General features: G+C 45.4%; 1 protein-coding gene across 1 annotated transcript in view; it reads right to left on the bottom strand.

The window, feature by feature from the left end:
• Window positions 1-10,561, bottom strand: part of JAK2 (Janus kinase 2) — an 86,919-nt gene extending 76,358 nt beyond the window's left edge. Inside the window, exons 1-2 of the mRNA XM_080987722.1 lie at window positions 10,275-10,561; window positions 9,705-9,785 (exon numbers count right to left, since the gene is read on the bottom strand). The gene's annotated coding sequence lies outside the window, so the exon portion shown is untranslated. The remainder of the gene's footprint in view (window positions 1-9,704; window positions 9,786-10,274) is intronic.
• Between the last annotated feature and the right edge of the window lie 13,788 nt (window positions 10,562-24,349).

The raw sequence follows: 24,349 nt of genomic DNA, 5'->3' as shown, positions 1-24,349 counted from the left end.
CATAGTGGATAATGAAGGAATCTTGCAGCTAAGGGGATGTAGAGTGATCTCATTGGCTGAGTCTATGCTGGTGCATTAGTCACACGGCACCAAGCCACCAAAAGTAGTGGAGGACCTTGGGGTCACAAATTTCATTGGTATGTTGTTTAGTCGTGTCCGACTCTTTGTGACTCCATGGACCAGAGCACGCCAGGCACTCCTGTCTTCCACTGCCTCCCGCACTTCGGTCAAACTCATGCTGGTAGCTTCGAGAACACTGTCCAACCATCTCGTCCTCTGTCGTCCCCTTCTCCTTGTGCCCTCCATCTTTCCCAACATCAGGGTCTTTCCCAGGGAGTCTTCTCTTCTCATGAGGTGCCCAAAGTCTTGGAGCCTCAGCTTCACAATCTGTCCTTCCAGTGAGCACTCAGGGCTGATTTCCTTCAGAATGGATAGGTTTGATCTTCTTGCAGTCCATGGGACTCTCAAGAGTCTCCTCCAGCACCATAATTCAAAAGCATCAATTCTTCGGCGATCAGCCTTCTTTATGGTCTAGCTCTCATTTCCGTACATCACTACTGGGAAAACCATAGCTTTAACTATATGGACCTTTGTTGGCAAGGTGATGTCTCTGCTTTTTAAGATGCTGTCTAGGTTTGTAATTGCTTTTCTCCCAAGAAGCAGGTGTCTTTTAATTTTGTAACTGCTGTCACCATCTACAGTGATCATGGAGCCCAAGAAAGTAAAATCTTTCACTGCCTCCATTTCATTGGTGTGCAACACCCAAATTTGCCCCCCCCCTTGTGCTCCATCCTAATCATATTTACAGCCCCCCATGGCACCCCCAAGGCTTCATGCCCGGTGTGACCAAACCAGTCACTCTCCCCTAAATCTGTCAAAAGCTAGTGTTTGGACACGCTAAAAGTTTATCACCATGTCAATTGCAATTTTCCAGAGTAGCTCTTTGAGACAAGTCTCTTGCAAAGACGGGGGGGGGGGGGTGTTATTTGATGCTTGACACTATTTTGAATCGAGATAGTGGATGGAGAAGTAACTTTGGTGTGTATCCACTCGATTTTTGGTGTGGCAGGTCCAAACTGCCAAATTACACTACAGTGGTACCTCTGATTACGTACTTCATTCTTTCTGGAGGTCCGTTCTTAACCTGAAATTGTTCTTAACCTGAAGCACCACTTTAGCTAATGGGGCCTCCCGCTGCTGCCGCGCCGCCACCACACGATTTCTGTTCTCATCCTGAAGCAAAGTTCTTAACCCGAGGTACTATTTCTGGGTTAGCGGAGTCTGTAACCTGAAGCGTATGTAACAATATCTTTGGGTTTCTACGAATTCCCAGGCAGCCCTGGGCATATAACCAGTGCTGATATATAAGCAGTGGCGTTATATATCAGCAAGAGAAAGGGTCACAGCAATATGCAAAGCCACAAACACAGTTTATTGCCAGGTGCTCCTACAAGAACCATGTCTTTTCTCTGTTGCTTCCTGTCACAATAATGAGCATTTTGTCTGTGTTGTTGTAATTGCTAGTCAACTGCATAAACGCTTTTACAGTGAAGCAGCGCTGCACAGCCCTCTCCTACTACAACAACTATACGAAACAAGTGGATATTTCCCCCATTTTACAAATGCAGAACTAAGGCTGGAAAACTGTGACTTGATCAAGACTGTCTAGTAAGAACAATGATTCATAGAATCATAGATGGGTGGATTTGTAATTTATATCTCATCGTAGTCCTGAGTTCATCCACTGAGTACATGTAGATTTTGAACAGAGAAGCGCAGATGCTTTGGGATAAAAGCACTGGTAGAAAAGCAACAACATTAAGAATTGGTCCCACTAGTTGAGAGAACAAAGGTTCAATAAATATGCCACGGTTTGATTGAGAAGACAGCACCTGCAATGCAAAGTCATAAAACTCTACGTTCTATCAATGCAGTGTCAGAATTCTAGCATTTATATAACTGGTAAAGCTTTCCAAAGAATACAGCAAGGGACATTTAAGCAATTAGTTAGAAGTTCATGATTTGCACTATTCCTCTTGGGTAGGAAGAAAGGGGTGGAGATAGGTAGAACTTTACCAAGATTAGGAATAGGATTTTGAATTCAGGTGCCACAAAGTGACACCCCCCCCCACTCCTGTGCATTGTTGGCAGAGATGCAGACATTGTTTCCCTGGAAGTTGAATTATTTTCAGCACCAACCAATATACAATTATAGCTATCTTTTAGGATAAAGACTGAAGATAAAATGTAACCATGAATAACTGTTTTGAGAAGGAAAGAATGTCAACGTATGTTATTTTAGTTCTTTAGATACGTGACATTTCCCATGCAAATATACAATGAGAAAACACACAGTTCCATGATTGCATCCATAGACTAAACAATATTAGTTATATTTGTCTTATTATGTAAATATGGCTTGCCACAAAAAGATAGCAGACTAATGATTAGCTTGTATACTTTCAGTTTTGCATGTTCTATTTCTGCAAAATATATCTAACATATTCCAGCTAACCTGAGATGCCTGGTTATAAACTCATGCAGCTGTTTAGTGTGAACGAATCTGACAAAGTGTAAACAAAAATTAATCAATACTTATTTTTATAACCAAGAATGGAACTGCCTTAACAACGGTCTTAGGAAATAACTGTTCCAACGTGCAGCTGCTTAACTGCACAAAAGAGAACCATCACAAGCAAGTTAATAATATGTGTGAATACACTACACCCATTAAAGGTAGCTGGTATTGGCGGCCATGAAATTAGGTATTCACTTATCAAAAAGTCGGGGTACTCTAACAATGCAATTTGTGTGGCACAGGAATGAAGCCCAGAAGCTATTTAACTTACATCAGTTGCTCTCTCTGACTCAATAAGCCCATCATCCCAAAATCTATTAAAAATGTATAGAATCAAATTATTTCTGATGTCAACTGATGACTGAGCACTAAAGATGCCCAACCAAGATAGGAAGTTTTTGAAACTGCCATTCTAAGGCTATAGCAGGTGCCATTCTACTTACTGTAAATCTAATTATAGCAGATAATTAGAGGATAGGAACATCAAGTGAGTAAAGGATACATTCACACATCAGAATAAGATTCTAATCCTATCCCCGAACCAGAAAACCACTGATCTATGTGATTCCTTTGTTTTCTAAAATTTGGACCAGATTCAGGAGTGGTTCGGTTGCACTGGTTGAATATCCACATCTGTTATGAGACAGGCATAAAATTATATTTGCACTTTTTAATTAAAAGAAGTGTTCTCCCCCATCCTTTCGCCTATTGCCATTTTGGCCCGAATATATGCTGCACCCCCCCCCCCCAATTCCAACCCTGAAAAGTGCGGCTTAAATTCATGACCTTACAAAAATTGGCTTTTACTATGTTGCTGCTAAAAGAGACTTACGGTAAAACGGAACGGGTGTGAGTGCCTGCATAATTTTAAGGGAGCGGCTTATATTTGGGTATTGTCTCCCCTCCCCCCCCCCAATTTTAAAGGTGCGGCTTATACTCGGGCCAATACGGTACTCAGCGACAGGGGATATATGCAAACCTATGAACCGGATAATGGGACGCGGGTGGCGCTGTGGGTTAAACCACTGAGCCTAGGGCTTGCCAATTAGAAGGTCAGCAGTTCGAATCCCTGCAACGGGGTGAGCTCCCGTTGCTCGGTCCCTGCTCCTGCCAACCTAGCAGTTCGAAAGCACGTCAAAGTGCAAGTAGATAAGTCTGGCGGGAAGGTAAACGGCGTTTCCGTGCGCTGCTCTGGTTCGCCAGAAGCAGCTTAGTCGTGCTGGCCACATGACCCGGAAGCTGTATGCCGGCTCCCATGGCCAATAAAGCGAGATGAGCGCCACAACCCCAGAGTCGGCCACGACTGGACCTAATGGTCAGGGGTCCCTTTACCTTTACCTATGAACCGGATATTCACCACTAACGTTAAACAGAGTTGCAGTATATGCGTATGTGTTCAAAGACTTAGAAAAGCTTGACACAGGTCACAGGACATGAATCCATTCACATGCAGAATCACCACAACACCTGTCTAGGCCAACGTACCAAAGCCCAAAGAACCTCATCAGAAGGCAATTGTTTGACAGATGCTTGGAGCATGCCCATTTCCTAACTGCTCCCCGGTGTAGCAACTGTTGTTGGTACATGACGCTCAGAAAGAAGAATGGTGGCATCCAAAAGAAGAAACAACCCTAAATGTTTGATGCCAGCAAAAGAAATGGCAGATATTGCTGTCTGTGAGAACTTCCAATGCCAGTGTTTTCATGTTATTTATAAGAATGTTTACATGCTGCTAACTTGTGCCGAAAACATTTAAGCAGGATACAGCAAATATAAATATGCTTGTCAAGAGTCTGAACTGTGTTTTGGAATAATGTGCTCCTTGCCATGGAAACAGTTACCAAAAGATATTGCAGCAGAAGCTCAGAACTGTGGCAATGATACAAATGATCCAGATCTTCACGACTCACAACAGACTACACGGCTGTTCCTTGCTGCGTTCAAATTCGCTTCCAAGTCTTGTGGCAGGTTTTCTGAATGTCTGCAACACAAGCGTGCAAAGAAGGCAAGGTGGGAGCACCAGGATGGATTTCCAAACCTGAGACAGTGGTGATAGCATTGGTAAAAGTGTTTTCTGTTCCACACAGAGAGACAGTAAATAAGAAAGAACTGTAGCCTCTTAAATGGGTGTGATGAAATGGGGCAGGAAGGAGGGTTTGGATCAGCACTGGATAAAACGTTTTCTGATCAGTGAAATCAGAGTGAGCATTCACTAGAGTTGAACTCTGCAGAAGAACTCTGATTGTGCGCAAGGAGCATTAACAAAAGGATATGGTATTAGAAGATGCTATTATTTCTGGGAGTAAAATGCATAGCAAATTGGATCCGTGAAACGGCAGATAACATTCAGCAAATATAAAGCAATGGACACTGTGTTGTTTGTTCTGTACATATTGATATAGACGCCAAATTGGCTCTAACCACATAGTTTAAAGACCTTGCGAGTCACAGTGGAAATCTGCTTTTTGCTGATGCACTGAAGGCAGAAAATGCAGTAATCTGGAATGGGGTTGAAAGGGAGGGAATAGAAGGCATAATTTGTTTGATGTTGGTTCTCCCTTTCTGCAAATATATGGAATCAACACTCAGTTCAACTAAAAACAATACCTAATTCATCCTCAAACAAGACTCTCTGAAATCAATGGGTTAACTATGAGTTAGACTACTAACATTTTATATCACCTCTTACTTCTTTCCAACTCCCAAACCTAAACAAAATCCACATTTTTTTTCAAAATTTCAAAACACATTTTTGCCACCTTGGTTAACTAGAGCATTCTTATGTAAGTCAGAAGCATCAATTTACAAGAATTTACAGTGGAAGCATCAAACTATGATAATGATACCAATGAGTGTATGTTATAGTACATACTGATACACTATTCAGTGCTTTGGGATATGTTGAGTATATTGAGAGTGGAAAATTCTAGTTTGGCATTAGTTAAGACACTGGACACTAGGAATGACAGATTACTCTTAGAGGGGTTTGTTTAACATTGAGGTTGTGTTTGCTGTCCTAGGCTCCTTTGGGAGGAAGAGCAGTATACAAATTCAATACATAAAACAAATATTTCACAGAACAGCGTATTCTGAAAATAAGTGCACTACATCAAATATGCAACAAAGTAAGTCAGACACACACATTTCAAAAATACATAATTAAACTTATATTCTTAATGCTCTGGTATATTAAAAAGTTGTAGTTGCATAGTTGTAACTCTCAAAGCACCACAGAAGTTGATTTTGGACACTGCCTCTGATATAAAAAAGGACCATGCAAAAAGAACTCAGTGACCAGGTTTTAAAAGCACAATAAATGCAGAGCAATTTTCTAAGTTGCCTCTTTCAAGCATATTTAACTCCCAATTGTGAAATAATTTGCCCTTCCCACAGCTGAATTAACACCCACTGCACACACACACACACACACACACACTCACTCACTCCCAATTAATGAAGCTGTTATTAAAAGTAAAATGCCACCTGTAAAAATATACCAAGGCTGATATATAACCCTACAACCAGAATAAGGTAATAATTATGTAATTAACTGGCACTGAACACGAGTAAGCATAGCGTACAGTTATACAGTTACACAAGAGACACTCCGTGTCCTTTAGTAATATTGGCAATGCAATACCAAGTGTTAAGCACCTTGCTTACCTTTCTTTTTCCAATTGAACAAAGCCTCTGCAGCAGACATAGGCAAACTCGACCCTCCATATGTTTTGGGACTACAATTCCCATCACCCTTGACCACTGGTCCTGTTAGCTAGGGATGATGGGAGTTGTAGTCCCAAAACATCGGGAGGGCCGAGCTTGCCTATGCCTGCTCTGCAGCTTCCAATGCCCTTTGGAAGCTTCCCTCGCTTTTAAACTTCCTCTTTCTGAAAGGCTTCGCATTTTACATGGCAATCTTGTCTGCCATAGGAATGCAACTGTTACAGTAGTGTTTGCCCTCACAGTAAAGCTAAAAAGGGTAAAGGACCCCTGAATGGTTAAGTCCAGTCAAAGGCGACTATGGGGTTGTGGCGCTCATCTAGCTTTCAGGCCGAGGGAGCTGGCGTTTGTCCACAGGCAGCTTTCCGGGTCATGTGGCCAGCAGGACTAAACCGCTTCTGGCACAGTACAACACCGTGACAGAAACCAGAGCGCACGGAAACACTGTTTACCTTCCCGCCACAGCGATACCTATTTATCTACTTGAACTGGCGTGCTTTCGAACTGCTAGGTTGGCAGGAGCTGGGACAGAGCAATGGGAGCTCACCCCATCGCAGGGATTCAAACTGCCGACCTTCTGATTGGCAAGCCCAAGAGGCTCAGTGGTTTAGACCACAGCACCACCCGCATCCCTCACAGTAAAGCATTCCTGACAGGTCTCTAAACATGTGAGTATTTGTGACTGAGAGCCAGTGTCATGGAGGAGATGGCCAGATCCTGAGGAGGAATGGGAGGAGCTCAGAGAGTTGGAGCTGGACAACCCTAGGCTGCAGGTATTTGATTCACTGGAGCAATTATGGCTAATAGAGCCATTCTGGGAAGACACAGGTGACTTGCATGCCCCCAATTAACTGCCAAATTCCATTAATGCTATTTGGGCAAATCCAAACCTCATGACTGGGGTGGGGGCACTTCAGAAACAGGGCGGTGCCATGAAGCTATTAAAGGTTTCATGCAGGGGGTGGTCAGATGCTAAGGAGGAACAGGAGGTACTCAGGGAGTTGGAGATGTCTAAACTTGGCAAGGAGGATGGATCCAAGGCAGGGGCAAAGTGGGTTGGCAGAGGACTGTTCCAGCCCTGTGACATTGGTCAACCCTAGGCAGACGTCTCCTTCTCCTGTCAGTGAGGATGTCCCTCTTTCAGGAAGGCAACTAATTGGGAGTTAATTGGGTGCTGACCACTTGCCACACTAAGAGCTGTGCTTAACCCACTCTTCAAAAGGAAGGTCCAGGGAGCATGTGGCTTATTGGATCAACATTATCTGCTTGCACTTAGCCATGTCTCTATAAAGGGACCGCTGACCATTAGGTCCAGTCATGGCCGACTCCGGGGTTGCGGCGCTCATCTCACTTTATTGGCCGAGGCAGCCGGCATACAGCTTCCGGGTCATGTGGCCAGCATGACTAAGCCGCTTCTGGCGAACAAGAGCAGCGCATGGAAACACCGTTTACCTTCCCGCCTATTTATCTACTTACACTTTGCTAGGTCGGCAGGAGCAGGGACCGAGCAACGGGAGCTCACCCCGCCACGGGGATTCGAACCGCCAACCTTCTGATCAGCAAGTCCTAGGCTCTGTGGTTTAACCCACAGCGCCACTCCCGTCCCCATGTCTCTATACCTGGCCCTTTATACAAGATACCTGCTACATCTTGTAACCTGCGCTTTGCCTGTGTACCAATTTGATTTATGCATCAAAACCTTTAGCAGAACCTGTGCAGGGAGTTCCATGTTCTTCATCCAACATTGAGGGCCACGACCGACAGCCAAGACTCTCATGGAATGTGTACACACATGTGAGGATGTGTTGTTTGTTCACACACATCTCTGCTGGGGCGGGGGACGACAGCAGTGTAACAGTGGCAGAAAACATTACCATGAAAACTATGAAGCTCCTCGCTGCTTTGCGTTTAAGGGGGGGCTTTTTGCTCCAACTCGTAATCAAGGTTTTACACTCCTTTGCAACAGCCAACTTGGAACAGAGGTCCTGTACTCCTCTTCCAATGTCAGTAAAACACTACCAACTGCAGGGTGGAAAAATCAACTATTCGATTTGATGAAAAGGGCAATATTCTTATCTGTTGCCCATGGCATCAGCCCACAAGGAAATGACACCAAGAAGGCAGCAGTTGGCCAGGCAACAAAGCAACAAACATTTTACAAATGCCAGGAAGAGCTCGAAACCTCAACTTTTGACAGCAATATTAATGCTCTTCTTCTTCTTCTTAATGTATGAATTGCATATACAACACATGCACATTTGACAAAAAAATAAATTGCAAGTATATAAGGAATGAGTTTGCACAACACAATGAATAACCGAACTAGATGGATCGCAAGCTTCCTCCCACACCCTTCAAACAACTTAAAATTTCTACAGGTACCTATCTTTCCCCCTCCATAGGCTATTAGCCAAGACCACATCACAGCTGTTTTTAATCAAAGAAAAGGATGTTGGAAGATACAATCATGTATCTCCCATATAATTCACACCGATTCTGCTGTCTGAAAACCAACAGCTCATATACAGACTCTGTTTTTTGTTTTGTTTTGTTCTATGAAATTGCCTGACATGTTTCCTACTGGTATTTATCATTTCCTTCACCCTCCATTATTTTCCTAAAGCTACAATTCAGCAATGTCAAAGGGAATCTGTTTCCTATATAGACCAGGAAAGTTGGAGTGATCAAGTAAGAGGATGGAGAGCTAAATAGCCTCACTGGCTTCTGTTACTGAAACTGAACATTTCATTACTCCTTCCCACCCCAGATAAAAAGTTCTCTGCCCCAGATCTCCCCTTCCCCAACAATCCACACAATCTTTCCTTCTTAAGAAGCAGACTAGCAGCTGGAAAACAAGTTCCATGCTGCGAAAGAGAAAGCACAAAAACAAACCATAACATAATTACAGTGGTGCCCCGCAAGACGAATGCCTCGCAAGACGAAAAACTCGCTAGACGAAAGGGTTTTGCGGTTTTTGAGCTGCTTCGCAAGACGAATTTCCCTATGGGCTTGCTTCGCAAGACGAAAACGTCTTCCAAGTTTGTTTCCTTTCTCTTAACACCGTTAATACAGTTGCGACTTGACTTCGAGGAGCAACTCATAGAACGCAGTGTGGTAGCCTTTTTTGAGGTTTTTGGTGATTTTTGAAGCTTTTCCAAAACTTTTCCGACACCGTGCTTCGCAAGACGAAAAATTCGCTAGACGAAAAAACTCGCGGAACGAATTAATTTCGTCTTGCGAGTTACCACTGTATATGCACTAGGACTACAATAATTACCCCTTAGCTGAAACACAATAGGCACATGAGGGAAATCTCCTCAACCCTTTAACCATATTTTGAAGGTGCATTACTTAAACACTGATTCCCACCCCCCAAAAAAGTTTTTAAAAAAATAAGAATACACACCATCGGCAAGGTGGAAGAAAGGCCTCTTCTTGTCCACGAGGAAAGAGTTCACATCTTTCTACCTCAGACTGCAACTACAGCCTAAATAGAGAATTATTATATTTCATTAATATTATTTTAATAGAAGGGGGGGAAATAATGGGGAGGGGGTGGATTACAACCCTGGCCTTCATAACTCTTAATATCCCAAGCGATCCACCCCGTTTTGATAGGGTTGCACTTTGGTTTCATTCGTATCTGGGAAGGGAATTTCTCTGGGCGGGTGGAAGGAAGCCCAGCCCGCCCGAAGTTTCCTGCGTAAAATTAGTTTTGCTTTTGTGGTTTCAAAAGGAGGGAGTGAGAGAAAGAAAGAAAGAAAGAAAGAAAGAAAGAAAAGAAAAGAGAGAGAGGCCGGAGTAACAACCCCACCAACGCCTTCTTTAACCCCCAACCCCGCTATCCTTTCCTCCCCACTCCCGCCAGGCAGCAAACCCTCCGCTGCGCCCCCAAACTCGCCGCACCGGGGAAGCGAAAGCGCAGCAAGGCGCCCGGGCGCAACGCCGCCCCTGGAGAAGGACCGGGAGCTAATACCTCGGGAAACGGGCGCGTGGGGAGCTGGCCACCGACTCTCCCCCCCGCGACGGCGGCGCTGCAGAGGAAGCCGAGGTTTCCCTCCGGCTCCCCCCGCTACATGCAGGCAAGGAGGAAGCAGCCGGAGATGAAATGACGCCCGTCGGGGCTGGCCAGCTGCTTGGCGCGCGCCGCCGAGCGCGCCCGGGCGGGTCCGCCTCTCTCTCTCCGCCGCCCGGCTCTTCCCGGTCGCTTCGCCCGGCGGCGCTGGGGAGCGAGGAGAAGAGAGGCGCCTCCTCCGCTCGGGACCGAGACGGCGCGGGACGCGGCGAAGGGCCTGCGCTCGGGACGCGCTCGCCAGCTGCGTCACGACGCACGGGCTCTCCAGGAGAGGCAGGGGCGCACGGCAGCGGCCGCCCCGGGGAGGAGCCGCCGAGCGCCGGGGAGGAGCCGCGCCGCCCACGCCCGACGTCGGAGCCGGGAGAGCGATCCGCTCGGAGAGGCGGCGCCTCGGGTGAAAGGGAACGCGAGGACGGAGCTGGGCAGAGCGACCCGATGGTCACCTTGCGAGATGCGACCCCGATGCCTCCAAGATTTCTCGGGACGTCCTCTTCTTCTTTTTAAAATATAATTTTTTATTAAATTTTCTTTTCTACAATTTAAAGTACTCATTTTTTACACCCTTAAGATATTAGTGACTTCCGTTCTTCTCTTTCCATGGTTCATTTTGCGTATCATAAACCCTTGCATGTTTTACAAAAACTATACTATTCAGTATTCTATTATTGATGGTTGGACAGTGTTCTCGAAGCTACAGTGGTACCTCTGGTTGCAAACGGGATCCGTTCCGGAGGCCTGATCGCAACATGAAAAGAGCGCAACCCGCAGTGGCACGTCTGCGCATGCACGGGTCGCAATTCACTGCTTCTGCACATGCGTGTGACGTCATTTTGTGCTTCTGCGCATGCACGAGCGGCAAAACCCAGAAGTAACCCTTTCTGGTACTTCCGGGTCGCCGCGGAACGTAACCTGAAAGAACGTAACACGAAGCGGACATAACATGAGGTATGACTGTACTAACATGAGTTTGACCAAACTGCGGGAGGCAGTGGAAGACAGGAGTGCCTGGTGTGCTCTGGTCCATGGGGCCATGAAATGTTATTTGAACCCACCGGAAGCTCATGTAGAGTAAGTTATTTAGAAATGCAATTTTTTGGCAGAGGCGTAGATCTAAATCATTCTACTTAAACTTCTGAGAATCGGTATGTTTGTTCAGTTAGGTTCCATCGGGCACATTGCACCTAAATTTTCAGCACACTGGTGTAGGGGCAACTGTACAAAATGTACAGTGGTACCTCTGGTTACGTACTTAATTCGTTCCGGAGATCCGTTCTTAACCTGAAACTGTTCTTAACCTGAAGCACCACTTTAGCTAATGGGGCCTCCCGCTGCTGCCACGCAATTTCTGTTCTCATCCTGAAGCAAAATGCTTAACCCGAGGTACTATTTCTGGGTTAGGGGAGTCTGTAACCTGAAGCGTATGTAATCCGAGGTACCACTGTACTCCTACATGTCTTACTTTACCATAAGAACATGTTATGGGAGCTATAGCACAGTTGCTTTGAAACCTCTGTGAATCAGCCCTTAGTCTGAGCATTACATTGCCAGCGTCATTTGTCTCCAAGCCGTCGTTGCTGGTATCCCTAATTCACAAAGGCCTGCTTTCCTTCACTTGGAAGAGATTTAAAAAGCATTTGGATGCATTCCGCTCCTTCTTCATGGAGTACAAAACTCCCAGGCCCACCTTCTCTAGACTCAGAACAAGACGTTCTGCGCAGATTGAAAGCTCAGAGGAAATGAGAAGTCGAGCTTCCAATCAAATGCGACTGATCATTCGAACAGAAGATCACTATCATGTTTCTTTCCTGGCAGGGAAACTGATGGAACCACCCTTGCTAATAGGTCTAGTTCAAAAATAATTCCTCAAGTCAGGACAGGATTTTTGGGAAGCTGTTTTAATACAGAGTCGCTGTAAAGAAAGCACTCCCACAGGGAACAGAAATGAGTGTTTAAAAGGGCTGAGCTATTCTATAGCAGAAACCCTCCAGCAAGAAACAGAATCATTCATCCTAAATTTTAATGAATGCTGTTATATACAAGTACCAGACCTTTTTTCACTTGGTCCCACCTTCTTTCCTCCTGGCAACCAGATAGTTCAGTTGATAGAGCATGAGACTCTTAATCTCAAGGTCACGGGTTTGAGCCCCACTGAATAAATGGGGGGGGGGGCTAGATGTGTCCCCCCCAAAAAAACCCCAACAACTTTTGACCAAAATAATAATAATCAACTTTGTCTGGATTTTCACTTTTGGGAATGTGGCAGCCCTAGACTAGATGACTCTCGTGGTCCCTTCCAACTCTACAATTCTAAGATTCTTCTTCTTCTTCTCTGGAATGTGTCTTGGGTGATATCCAGTGGTGCTCGTCTGGAATAGATTCCTGCTCACACCTCAGAGCTTCTTCTTATTCTCCTCCCTCCTCCTTTAAAGCCCTATGCGGCCTAGGACCCTTGTACCTACAGGACCGCATCTCCTGGTATGCCCCACGGAGGACCTTAAGGTCCATAAATAACAACACTTTGGGGGCCCCGAGCCTCAAGGAGGTTAGATTGGGCTCAACTGGGGCCAGGGCCTTTTCAGTACTGGCCCCGACTTGGTGGAACACTCTGTCACAAAAAGCTAGGGCCCTGCGTGACTTGACATCTACCCGCAGGGCCTGCAAGATGGAGCTGTTCCGCCTGGCCTTCGGCTTAGAATCACTCTGACCTCTTATATGGGATTTGGTATATAAATCTTCCTATGGATAGCTGGCTTGGGAGAATATCTGATGTTTCCTCCCTTTATGGTCTTGATCTATGGGCTACTACTAAAATGAGGCTGCATTTTAAGCTGTACTTTAAGGAGTATTTTAACTTTTTTTCCTGAGCCTGGCCCTGGGCAGGGAGGGTGGGGTATAAATAAATTATAGAATCATAGAATCATAGAGTTGGAAGAGACCACAAGGGCCATCGAGTCCAACCCCCTGCCAAGCAGGAAACACCATCAGAGCACTCCTGACATATGGTTGTCAAGCCTCTGCTTAAAGACCTCCAAAGAAGGAGACTCCACCACACGCCTTGGCAGCAAATTCCACTGTCGAATAGCTCTTACTGTCAGGAAGTTCTTCCTAATGTTTAGGTGGAATCTTCTTTCTTGTAGTTTGGCTCCATTGCTCCGTGTCCGCTTCTCTGGAGCAGCAGAAAACAACCTTTCTCCCTCCTCTATGTGACATCCTTTTATATATTTGAACATGGCTATCATATCACCCCTTAACCTCCTCTTCTCCAGGCTAAACATGCCCAGCTCCCTTAGCCGTTCCTCATAAGGCATCGTTTCCAGGCCTTTGACCATTTTGGTTGCCCTCCTCTGGACACGTTCCAGTTTGTCAGTGTCCTTCTTGAACTGTGGTGCCCAGAACTGGACACAGTACTCCAGGTGAGGTCTGACCAGAGCAGAATACAGTGGCACTATTACTTCCCTTGATCTAGATGCTATACTCCTATTGATGCAGCCCAGAATTGCATTGGCTTTTTTAGCTGCCGCGTCACACTGTTGGCTCATGTCAAGTTTGTGGTCAACCAAGACTCCTAGATCCTTTTCACATGTACTGCTCTCAAGCCAGGTGTCCCCCATCTTGTATTTGTGCCTCTCATTTTTTTTGCCCAAGTGCAATACTTTACATTTCTCCCTGTTAAAATTCATCTTGTTTGTTTTGGCCCAGTTCTCTAATCTGTCAAGGTCGTTTTGAAGTGTGATCCTGTCCTCTGGGGTGTTAGCCACCCCTCCCAGTTTGGTGTCATCTGCAAATTTGATCAGGATGCCCTTGAGTCCATCATCCAAGTCGTTGATAAAGATGTTGAATAAGACCGGGCCCAAGACAGAACCCTGTGGCACCCCACTAGTCACTCTTCTCCAGGATGAAGAGGAACCATTGATAAGCACCCTTTGGGTTCGGTCAGTCAGCCAGTTACAAATCCACTGAGTGGTAGCATAGTCAAGACCGCATTTTACCAGCTTCTTTACAAGAATATCATGGGGCACCTTGTCAAATGCCTTGCTGAAATCAAGGTAGGCTACATCCACTGCGTTCCCTTCATCTACCAGGCTTGTAATTCTGTCAAAAAACGAGATCAGGTTAGTTTGACATGACTTATTTTTCAGAAATCCATGCTGACTATTGGTGATCACAGCATTCCTTTCTAGGTGCTCACAGACTGTTTGCTTAATGATCTGCTCCAGAATCTTCCCTGGTATTGATGTCAGACTGACTGGGCGGTAATTATTTGGGTCCTCTCTTTCCCCCTTTTTGAAAATAGGGACAACATTTGCCCTCCTCCAGTCTGCCGGGACTTCGCCTGTTCTCCAGGAATTCTCAAAGATGACTGCCAGTGGTTCTGAGATCACATCTGCCAGTTCTTTTAATACTCTTGGATGCAGTTCATCTGGCCCTGGAGACTTGAATACATCTAGACTAGCCAAGTATTCTTGTACTAACTCCTTAGTTATTCTGGGCTGTGTTTCCTCTGCTGAATCATTTGCTCCAAATTCTTCAGGTCGGGCATTGTTTTCTTTATCGGAGAAGACTGAGGCAAAGAAGGCATTGAGGAGTTCAGCCCTTTCTGTGTCCCCTGTTTGCATTTCACCATCTTCTCCTCTGAGTGACCCCACTGTTTCTTTGTTCTTCCTTTTGCTACGAACATACCCATAAAAGCCTTTTTTGTTGCTTTTAACCTCTCTAGCAAGCCTGAGTTCATTCTGTGCTTTAGCTCTTCTGACTTTGTGTCTACACGTGCTGGCTATTTGTTTGAATTCCTCTTTGGTGGTTTCCCCCCTTTTCCATTTTTTGTACACATCCTTTTTTAATCTTAACTCAGTTAAAAGTTCTTTAGATAGCCACCCTGGCTTCTTTAGGCACCTTCCATGTTTCCGTCTCATTGGTATTGCCTGACTTTGTGCTTTTACTATCTCCCTCTTAACAAACTCCCAGCCATCATGAACTCCCTTTCCTTTTAGTATTACTGTCCATGGGATCTCACCCAGCACTTCCCTAAGTTTTATGAAGTCGGCTTTCTTAAAGTCAAGAAATTGAGTCCTAGTATGCTTGGCTGCTCCTTTCCGCTGTATAGTAAACTTCAGAAGAGCATGATCACTCGCGCCTAATGATCCTTCCACTTCTACCCCACTAACCAGGTCATCAACATTGGTTAGGACCAGATCTAAAATGGCTGTTCCTCTTGTTGCTTCTCCCACTTTCTGGACAATGAAGTTGTCTGCAAGGCCAGTGAGGAATCTGTTTGACCTTATGCTCTTGGCTGAGTTTGACATCCAACAAATATCCGGGTAATTGAAGTCCCCCATTACTACTATCTCCCTTCCTTTTGCATGCTTGGCCATCTGTTCCAGGAAGGCATCATCTATGTCCTCCGTTTGGTTAAATTAAAAAATTAATTTATTATTTATTTATTTTTTATTTGTTTGTTTGTTTGTTTGTTTATTTATTTATTATTATTTATTACGTGACCCCCAAATCTGCTATGGAGAGCTGGGGTCCCTTCAGAGTACCTACTTTTGGGAGGCTACAACGGAGAGGAAAGGAAGGGGAATTCTGCTTGTGCCCACATTGGATATAAACACTTGTGTCTAGCTTTAGACTGAAAGTCTGTGAGTAGGGGTGACCAGCATACAACACTCAGGTGCATGACCTAGTGATCTGATGTACTAAATGTATCTTGCAATAATCTAAAAGTTACGGTTTTTACCCTCCATTTAGGAACAAAAAAGACTCCAAGGGCAAGGGCAATGGTTGGGTTAACAAACAGTTAGAAATCCAGTAAAGGTCTGAAAGATTTCTACCACTTGCCCTGGTAGAATGTGGCTCGGTTTCCAAGTGTTCATCTTTAATAAGGTACCGGTAAGTTTCTAGCCCTCATGACTGTGAGGGAAAAACTGAAAAACATACGTTACCTGGATCTCAACAGAAATGATCACAGATCAGACTTTTGTTCTGACCAATTGGAGAAAAGCTTGATATGTGTGCCAAGAAAGGGGAATGATACCGAATCTTTCTATCTCCTGCACTGACTGATAAAGAAAGGAAGCAGGACTCTTCTAATTCATTTGCTTATCAATTTCTGTCATGCATAAGTGTGTGTGTGTGTATACAGCCCTTTTATACTGATGCCACTGGTGCATATGTTGGTATGTGTGAGTATAACTGGTGGGTATATAAAGCCAATCCTTCCCTCAAGATGTGAGGTAGTCAACTGAAGGTCATCTCAAGAAAAATACTTTTTTTTGAGAGCCACATTGCCTGGAAAGGCTCCTAGAAACTCCAAGGATGAGAAAAGAGAAAGCAAGCAGAGCTACATTCATATCAGGTAATGAAACCAGTATCCGAGCTTCTTTTATCATGGCTTTAAATAACATCCAAGACCCCTGAAGAATTTGCATCTTCTGAACTGAAATGTGACCATACTGGGCTTTCGTGGCAGCTTTCCATTTACATATATGTTGATATTTGGGCTTTGACATTAGGCACACATTATTCCGCATCCTTTCCCACAAATATCCTGAGTGTCACAAAGCAAAGGCCACCATTCTGACTCGGGCAAAAATTGCACTTAAGTCTCTGAATTTAAGGGGGGGCGGGGACCCTGCAGTTTCTGAGCTCTAAATGCCAAAGCACTTCTATATTCCACACTAAACGAATCTGGAATAAGCGCCATCGAACACGGTGGGACTTGCTCCTGAGTAAACATGCACACAATTGCGCTTTTTATATTTCGTTTGCAAGCCCCACATAATCTCAAAACCCATGGTAAAACACTATAGCCTTAGAGGGTTTCCTTAATAAAAAATATATCCCTTTGAGTTTTTTAACAAATTTAAACAGATAACTTCAAGTCCAAATACAAAACATATATTTATCATCACTTCCCTTCGCTACCCCCCCATCCATGGTTATTGTTATTGTTGTTGTTGTTGTTATGTTATACAGTGGTACCTCTGGTTACGTACTTAATTCGTTCCGGAGGTCTGTTCTTAACCTAAAACTGTTCTTAACCTGAAGCACCACTTTAGCTAATGGGGCCTCCTGCTGCTGCCACTGCGCAATTTCTGTTCTCATCCTGAAGCAAAGTTCTTAACCCGAGGTAGTATTTCTGGGTAGCGGAGTCTGTAACCTGAAGTGTATGTAACCAGAGGTACCACTGTATTGTGTTTTTAATATTCAGTTGGGAGCTGCCCAGAGTGGCTGGGGAAACCCAGCCAGATGGGCGAGGTATAAATAATAAATTATTATTATTATTATTATTATTCATTTTATTAATTCTTTTCTGCTACACAGTCGATTCCCCCCCCCCCATTCTCGTTTCCTATCAAAATATTTCTTGCTGAATTTATTCTAACACTGTCAACATTTTAATGTGTTTACAATGATTCTTCAGATATTCTACGTATCCTTTCCAGTCATCCATATACATTCTTTTCACCCTGCTGTCTTGGTCTACTCGCCACGAGACCTGTGAGTGTGTGATTCCCAGTGAAGTGTGTGGCTAGCCTGTGGGGAATGTGACTAGTAAGGACAATCCTTCTGCCCTGTTACATGTTCATAAGGAGGAGGGGGGTGTCGTATGAAGCCCTTGACCAGAGCCATTCACATGTCAGTCTGCATATTCCTTTTAGAGTTCTTAAAATGGCGATGCCCTCTTTCGGAAAACACGGTGGTGCTCTCTCATCACACCAAGTTGAGCAAGACTGATGAGCCAATACTTAGCCAAAGCCAACTTTTGTGTTAACAATGCCTAATGGCGCAGAGGGCAGCGGGTGGGGCTCACGTCAGATAGTTTTGATAGTGGCGATTGGGAAATCCTCTGATGGCTCACAAAACTCCTCCATAAAAACACAGGGAATGCCTTGGCAGAGCGGAAAATTGCAAGAGGCAGAACACGAGCGGCAGGTTGTTTGGAGAAACTTTTGAAGCGCGGCAAGGGTGAGCTTACTAGCATGAACACATCTCGGTCGCCCCCTCCCAAATAGCAAGTGGGGGAGGTGTGAACTGGGAAAATAAGTGGTAGAAGAAAGGATTGAATTCATCCCCCATAAATGCTCTTTGGGGGGAAAACAGAGAGGTGGAAATGTGTTATGATATAATGCAGTGGTTTCCAACCAGTGTGCCGTGGTACCATAAGGTGCCTTGAATGATAGTCAGGGGTGCTGTGGGAAACACTGACCTCTGTCCCTCTTTCCTCCCCTCCCTCCTCTGATGCCCTCTCACATCTCTGCCTCCGAAAGCATTGTGTGGTTGTTTGTTGCAGCAGCCCTGGCTACAAACACCCCTGGCAAATAATGCCTCTGGGGCTGGCCAGGGGGTCCTGGTTGCCAGGAGCTGAGGTGGCCTCGGAGTAAGCAAGAAAGGGGGTGAGGGAGCCCAGCCAGCCAGCCCCTGCTGTTGGGAATGGACAGACAGACAAGTGGGATGCCAGGCAGGTGCCACAATGGCCTTCCTTGTGCTTCCTCACGTTCACCTTTGGCCAGTCTCTGTCAGGCCACTAAGGCTGGGTGCATCCTTGTCCCAGGTCCCTCTGGGGTGCTGTGAGGAGGCACTACTCTCTGGGGCAGGGGAGAGGACAGCTCAGAGATCAGGGGTGGTTGTAGCGGCTGCCGGGAGGACTCCCAAGGAGAGGGGAGAGGAGAGGAGGTTGAGCGAGCACTCCATAACAGAAAGTGTTCGAAAAGGGGTGAGGGGCTCCTGGCTCGGCAGGCAAGGGGTGACGTAACTAGGCTCCCGAGGCTCGGAGTGCATTTCACCACAGGGGAGCCCCAGGAAGAATGTAGTTGCCCAAGGGAGCCGTGGACTCAAAAAGGTTGGGTACCCCCAATATAATAAAATCTTAAGAGTGTCGTCACCCTGCAGTTCACCTGGCCACAGACAGGTGGCACCATGAAGTACAGCAGGACAACAGCCTTCAGAGAACTGCCAGCCCATCATAGAAGCATCGGAGGGTGGTGGCAGTCAGCCCAGGCAAACTACAGAGGAAGGGCCACAAAAGGCTGGGGCAGCTCCTCAGCTCTCCTGCCCGCTTCCTGTTGCTGCCACCTCACCAAAGATGCCATTCTCCTGCGAGCAGGGCGGGCGCTGAGAAGCTGCCCAGGCCTGTCATGACCTCAGCCTCCACAGCTCTCCAGGAGGGAGTCTAAAGGGAATGGCTTGCCTGGGCTGTGTCAACGTCCGGTTCACGGGCGATCGAAGTCCCGGCTGGGGACGTCGGGACCGGGGGCAAGATGGCAGGGTGGGAACAGGAACGGGAGTCCAGAAGCCAGGAGTCAGAAAGCCAAGAGTCCGAGGGTCAGAGAGCCAGGAGTCAAGAAGCCAAGGGTCCGAAAGCAAGGAGTCACGAAGTCAAGGGTCCAAAGATCAAGAAGCAGGGAGTCAAGAAGCCGAGGTTCAAGGATCAGGAAGCAAGAAGCCAAATGCAGCAAGGCAGGAAGCGTGTTGCTGTGGCAGAGCTGAAGGGAAATGCTGACCTTATAACCCTTCCCGGCTCTTGCCACCAGGTGCTGTGAGTAACCAATCGGCCTCACCTGTGTGGCCGTGCCTTGCCTCTTCAGAACAAACTTAGGAAGGCCCCAGTCCTGCAAAGTCCTACTGGTCACAGGGCCTGGCTCCTACACGCACACCTGACAGCTGCCATCTCCTCAGGAGAGATGGTCTAAGGGGGCAGAGGGGACATCTCTCCCTCCATGCATTTCCAGACTTTCCTTCCCTCCAAGTAATGCCCAGATGCACCTGAATTGGAGGCAGAAGCCTTGGGATCTATAGCAGCATGACGTTAAAAAAGAATGGGTTAACGGTAGGGGGCAGACTGAAAGTGGGAGGGTTGGAGGGGGCTGGTGACTGAAGGGATGGGGGGGTTGGTGAGGGGTTTTTGCGGGGGTGGCAGGTGACATGAGCAGGAGACCAGCCCCTAGTATTCCCTTATCTCCATTGTTCTTGACAGTTTTTCCTTCAGTAAAAAGATTTGGATCCCTGTATTATTATTTTTGGGACGCAGGTGGCACTGTGGGTTAAACCACAGAGCCTAGGACTTGCCAATCAGAAGGTCGGCGGTTTGAATCCCCACGATGGGGTGAGCTCCCATTGTTCAGTCCCAGCTCCTGCCAACCTAGCAGTTCAAAAGCACGTCAAAGCGCAAGTAGATAAATAGGTACCACTCCGGTGGGAAGGTAAACGGCATTTCCATGCGCTGCTCTGGTTCGCCAGAAGTGGCTTAGTCATCGGAAGCTGTACGCCGGCTCCCTTGGCCAATAAAGCGAGATGAGCGCCGTAACCCCAGAGTTGGTCACGACTGGACCTAATGGTCAGGGGTCCCTTTACCTTTATTATTATTTTTACCTCAAGGGGAAACTACTGAGAAAGAGCTGGAATAATACAGTGGTACCTCGCAAGACGAATGCCTCGCAAGACGAAAAACTCGCAAGACGAAAGAGTTTTTGGTTTTTTGAGTTGCTTCGCAAGACGAATTTCCCTATGGGCTTGCTTTGCAAGACGGAAACGTCTTGCAAGTTTGTTTCCTTTTTCTTAAAACCGTTACAGTAATACAGGGTGCATTGCTTGAAGAGGTGCAGTTGCGACTTGACTTCGGGGAGCAACTCATAGCACGCGGTGTGGTAGCCTTTTTTGAGGTTTTTGAAGATTTTTTTGAAAAAAATGGAAACCGTGCTCCGCAAGACGGAAAAACTCGCAAGACGAAAAAACTCGCAGAACGAATTAATTTCGTCTTGCGAGGCACCACTGTAATAATAATACCCCACCCATCTGGCTGTGTTGCCCCAGCCACTCTGGGCAGCTTCCAACACATACAAAAACATAACAAAACGTCAAACATTAAAAACTTCCTGATCCAGGGCTGCCTTCAGATGTCTTCTAAAAGTTGTGTAGCTCTTCATCTCCTTGGCATTGAAAGGGCATCTCTCCCAATTTACAAATCCACTCTTCCTTTGCTGGTGTGTCCTGAGATTTCCATTTAATGGTTTTGTAAATTAAGTGAGTATATAGAATTGGCAAAATTAACTTCAATTATAAGATATCAATCCAATCAAAAGTTAAGAATGGAGTGGAAGTATTTCAAAGATTATATGTCAAAATGTTGTTCTAAAAATGACATGCAAATAGGCGTAGAATAAAAAAATGTAAGCAATAACAAAACCAATAAAGAAAGAAGGAAAAATCAGAATTTAACAAAAATAATGTATTATAGAATGCAAGGGGGGGGGAAGGTAGAAAGAAATATAAAGAAGTCGAATTGCTGTGGAGGGAAGTAGAAGGTGGGTGGTGGGTTTTATAATTAAGTGTATAATTATGCAGCTGTTGTAATTTAGCTATTATATTTTATGTGAGGGAATCATTGGGAATTTTTGTTATTATGTATATATGTTAAGTTTCAATAAAGATCTTTGGAAAAATAAAATAATAAAATAAAATAAAAACCTCCTCTTGGAAAAAAACAAAAACCGGAAAAAACAAAAGGGTATATCTCCCTTGTCCACCACTCAACCTGAAACCACCAGTAACTTCTGCATGTGGAAAAAATGAGCATTCCTTTGAGGAAAAACAACACCCATGGGATAAACAATTGCACAGCTTACAGCCAAGAGACAGTTCTACCCTAAGGGCAGGCTGCAGAATCCGCTGGGCTTGCCTTTCCCAGAAGCAGTGCAAAGAAGTATTTAATGATGTATTTACCTGCAAAGGAAAATGCAGTCAGTACTTTGACCTAGCTAATCCTTTCGATTGCTTTAGGCTCCCAGAGTTTTGCAATAAAGGTTTTGAGTTATAGCCAGCCAGCTTTGTCTATAGCTAGAATGACCGAAAACAAGCACATATTGTTGTCCAGCCGTTAAAATTTTGTACTCTTGTCCTGCAGCTAAGTGGTGGTTTTATTTTCATGACACGGTAACCGCCTTGGAATGAAGACAAGACATGATGGGGGTACATATAACTGCACATGCCTATGAACTTTTAACACTCTCAGACCGGCAGATTGCTACAATATCCCTGTGGGCAATGCATCACAATGTAGTTACAGTGAGCTGGGGTATGATCCAACCATTTCCTCATGTTTTTCAGCTTACCACTGTAACAACCGTAGCCTTTTTTGTATTAAATAGGGGCCTGGCAATTTAACTAGGCGAAAGGTACCTCCTTTTCAGTTATCTGATCTGGCCTGCACCGAACTTCTCATCTTAGAGTGGAACAAAGTTAATGAACTGAGCAGAGAGGATTGTATCCAACTAAGTTCTGCTCAGAGTAGAGCCGTTTAAATTAATGGTTTTCAGCAACAACAAAAAAGTGCTTGTATTAGTGCAACTACAACTGAACAAGTTGCACGTAGCACACAGGTGCATGAACAGTTTTCTGCAGAAGCGATGTAATGCCATGTAACCTGTATGCTTCAGGAAGCGAACAAAATGCTACTCATCTACAGAGAGAAAAGCTAGCAGCAACTTGTGGTGTTAAATACCAGTGTACTGAAAGAAGCAAAGATCATCAGTGTCAAAGCAATGATTCTTCAACATCAGCTTCGTTGGACTTGTCATGTTGTGCGGATGCCTGTTATTGTCTTCCAAAGCAACTACTCTATTCCGAACTTAAAAATGGAAAGCGTAATGCCGGTGGTCAACAAAAGAGGTTTAAAGACTCACTCAAGGCAAATCTTGAAAAATGTAGTATAAACACCGACAACTGGGAAACACTGGCCTGCAAGCGCTCCAATTGGAGAACAGCCTTTACCAAAGGTGTCATGGGCTTTGAAGATGCTTGAACTCAGGTCGAAAGAGAGAAATGTGCTAAGAGGAAGCCACGATTGGCAAACCCTCACCTTCATCAACTCCCACCCGGAAACCTAGGTCCCCACTGTGGAAGGACGTGTGGATCCAGAATTGGCCTCCACTGTCACTTACGGACTCACTGTTAAAACCGTGTTTGTGGAAGACAATCTTACTCAGCTACGATTGGTCGAAGAAGAAGAAGAAGATGAAGACTCATCTACAGTGAGAAAAGCCAGCAGCAACTTGTGGTGTTAAATACCAGGGAAGACTCATCATCCACATTTGGTGTCAAGCAGGGATACAAGCCACATACAGCAATATAGAGGACACTGCACATCCGTTCTGTTTTTTAGAAGGCAAGTTAGCATCTGCATTCCTCCCCAGGATGCATGCACTAATTTATTTCCTACCGCTCGCCCCTTGTAAAACCAGTCTCGCAAGTTTCAAAAACTCTAAAAGCCAGCCTTTTCTTTCGGTGATGCAAAATGAAGTAATTGCCTCAGGTGATGGGAGCCAGGAGTACTGGGACTGGAAGCAAGAGGCATATCTAGGGTGCCTTCTGCCCTTGCCAAGGAACTGTATCGATACCCCCCTGGAAAAAAAATCATTTTACCACATGCCTTTGTGCCGCAGTGTGAGAAGCCAAGGAAGCTTCTCCTGTGCTGGATCTGACTGTGACGACAGCGCCACATATATACCATATTTTTTGCTCTATAAGACTCAATTTTCCCCTCCTAAAAAGTAAGGGGAAATGTGTGGAGTGAACGCAGGCTGCGCAGCTATCCCAGAAGCCAGAACAGCAAGAGGGATTGCTGCTTTCACTGCGCAGCGATTCCTCTTGCTGTTCTGGCTTCTAAGATTCAGAATAATTTTTTTCTTGTTTTCCTCCTCCAAAAACTAGGTGCGTCTTGTGGTCTGGTGCGTCTTATAGAGCGAAAAATACGGTACATCGTACAATCCAGTCTGATATGTGATTTTTGCATGCCCGACCCACCAGACCAGCGTCCCCAGCAGAGGCTGGTTTCACCAACCTTTAGGTACTCCTCTGACTGGAAGCCTACGTCAGACGACGGCTTCCCGTTCTGACTTTTGTGGAAGCCATGAATGTTTCCTGGTTCGAAAGCATCAGGAAGTGTTGTTAACCGGCTTCCTTGTTGTTTCCCCACTCCT

This window comes from Podarcis pityusensis (genome assembly GCF_964106645.2).
Source record: "Podarcis pityusensis genome assembly, chromosome: 17".
Taxonomy (NCBI): Eukaryota; Metazoa; Chordata; class Lepidosauria; order Squamata; family Lacertidae; genus Podarcis; species Podarcis pityusensis.
The sequence above is the reverse complement of the archived record's forward strand: the minus strand, read 5'-3'. Positions and strand labels throughout refer to the sequence as shown.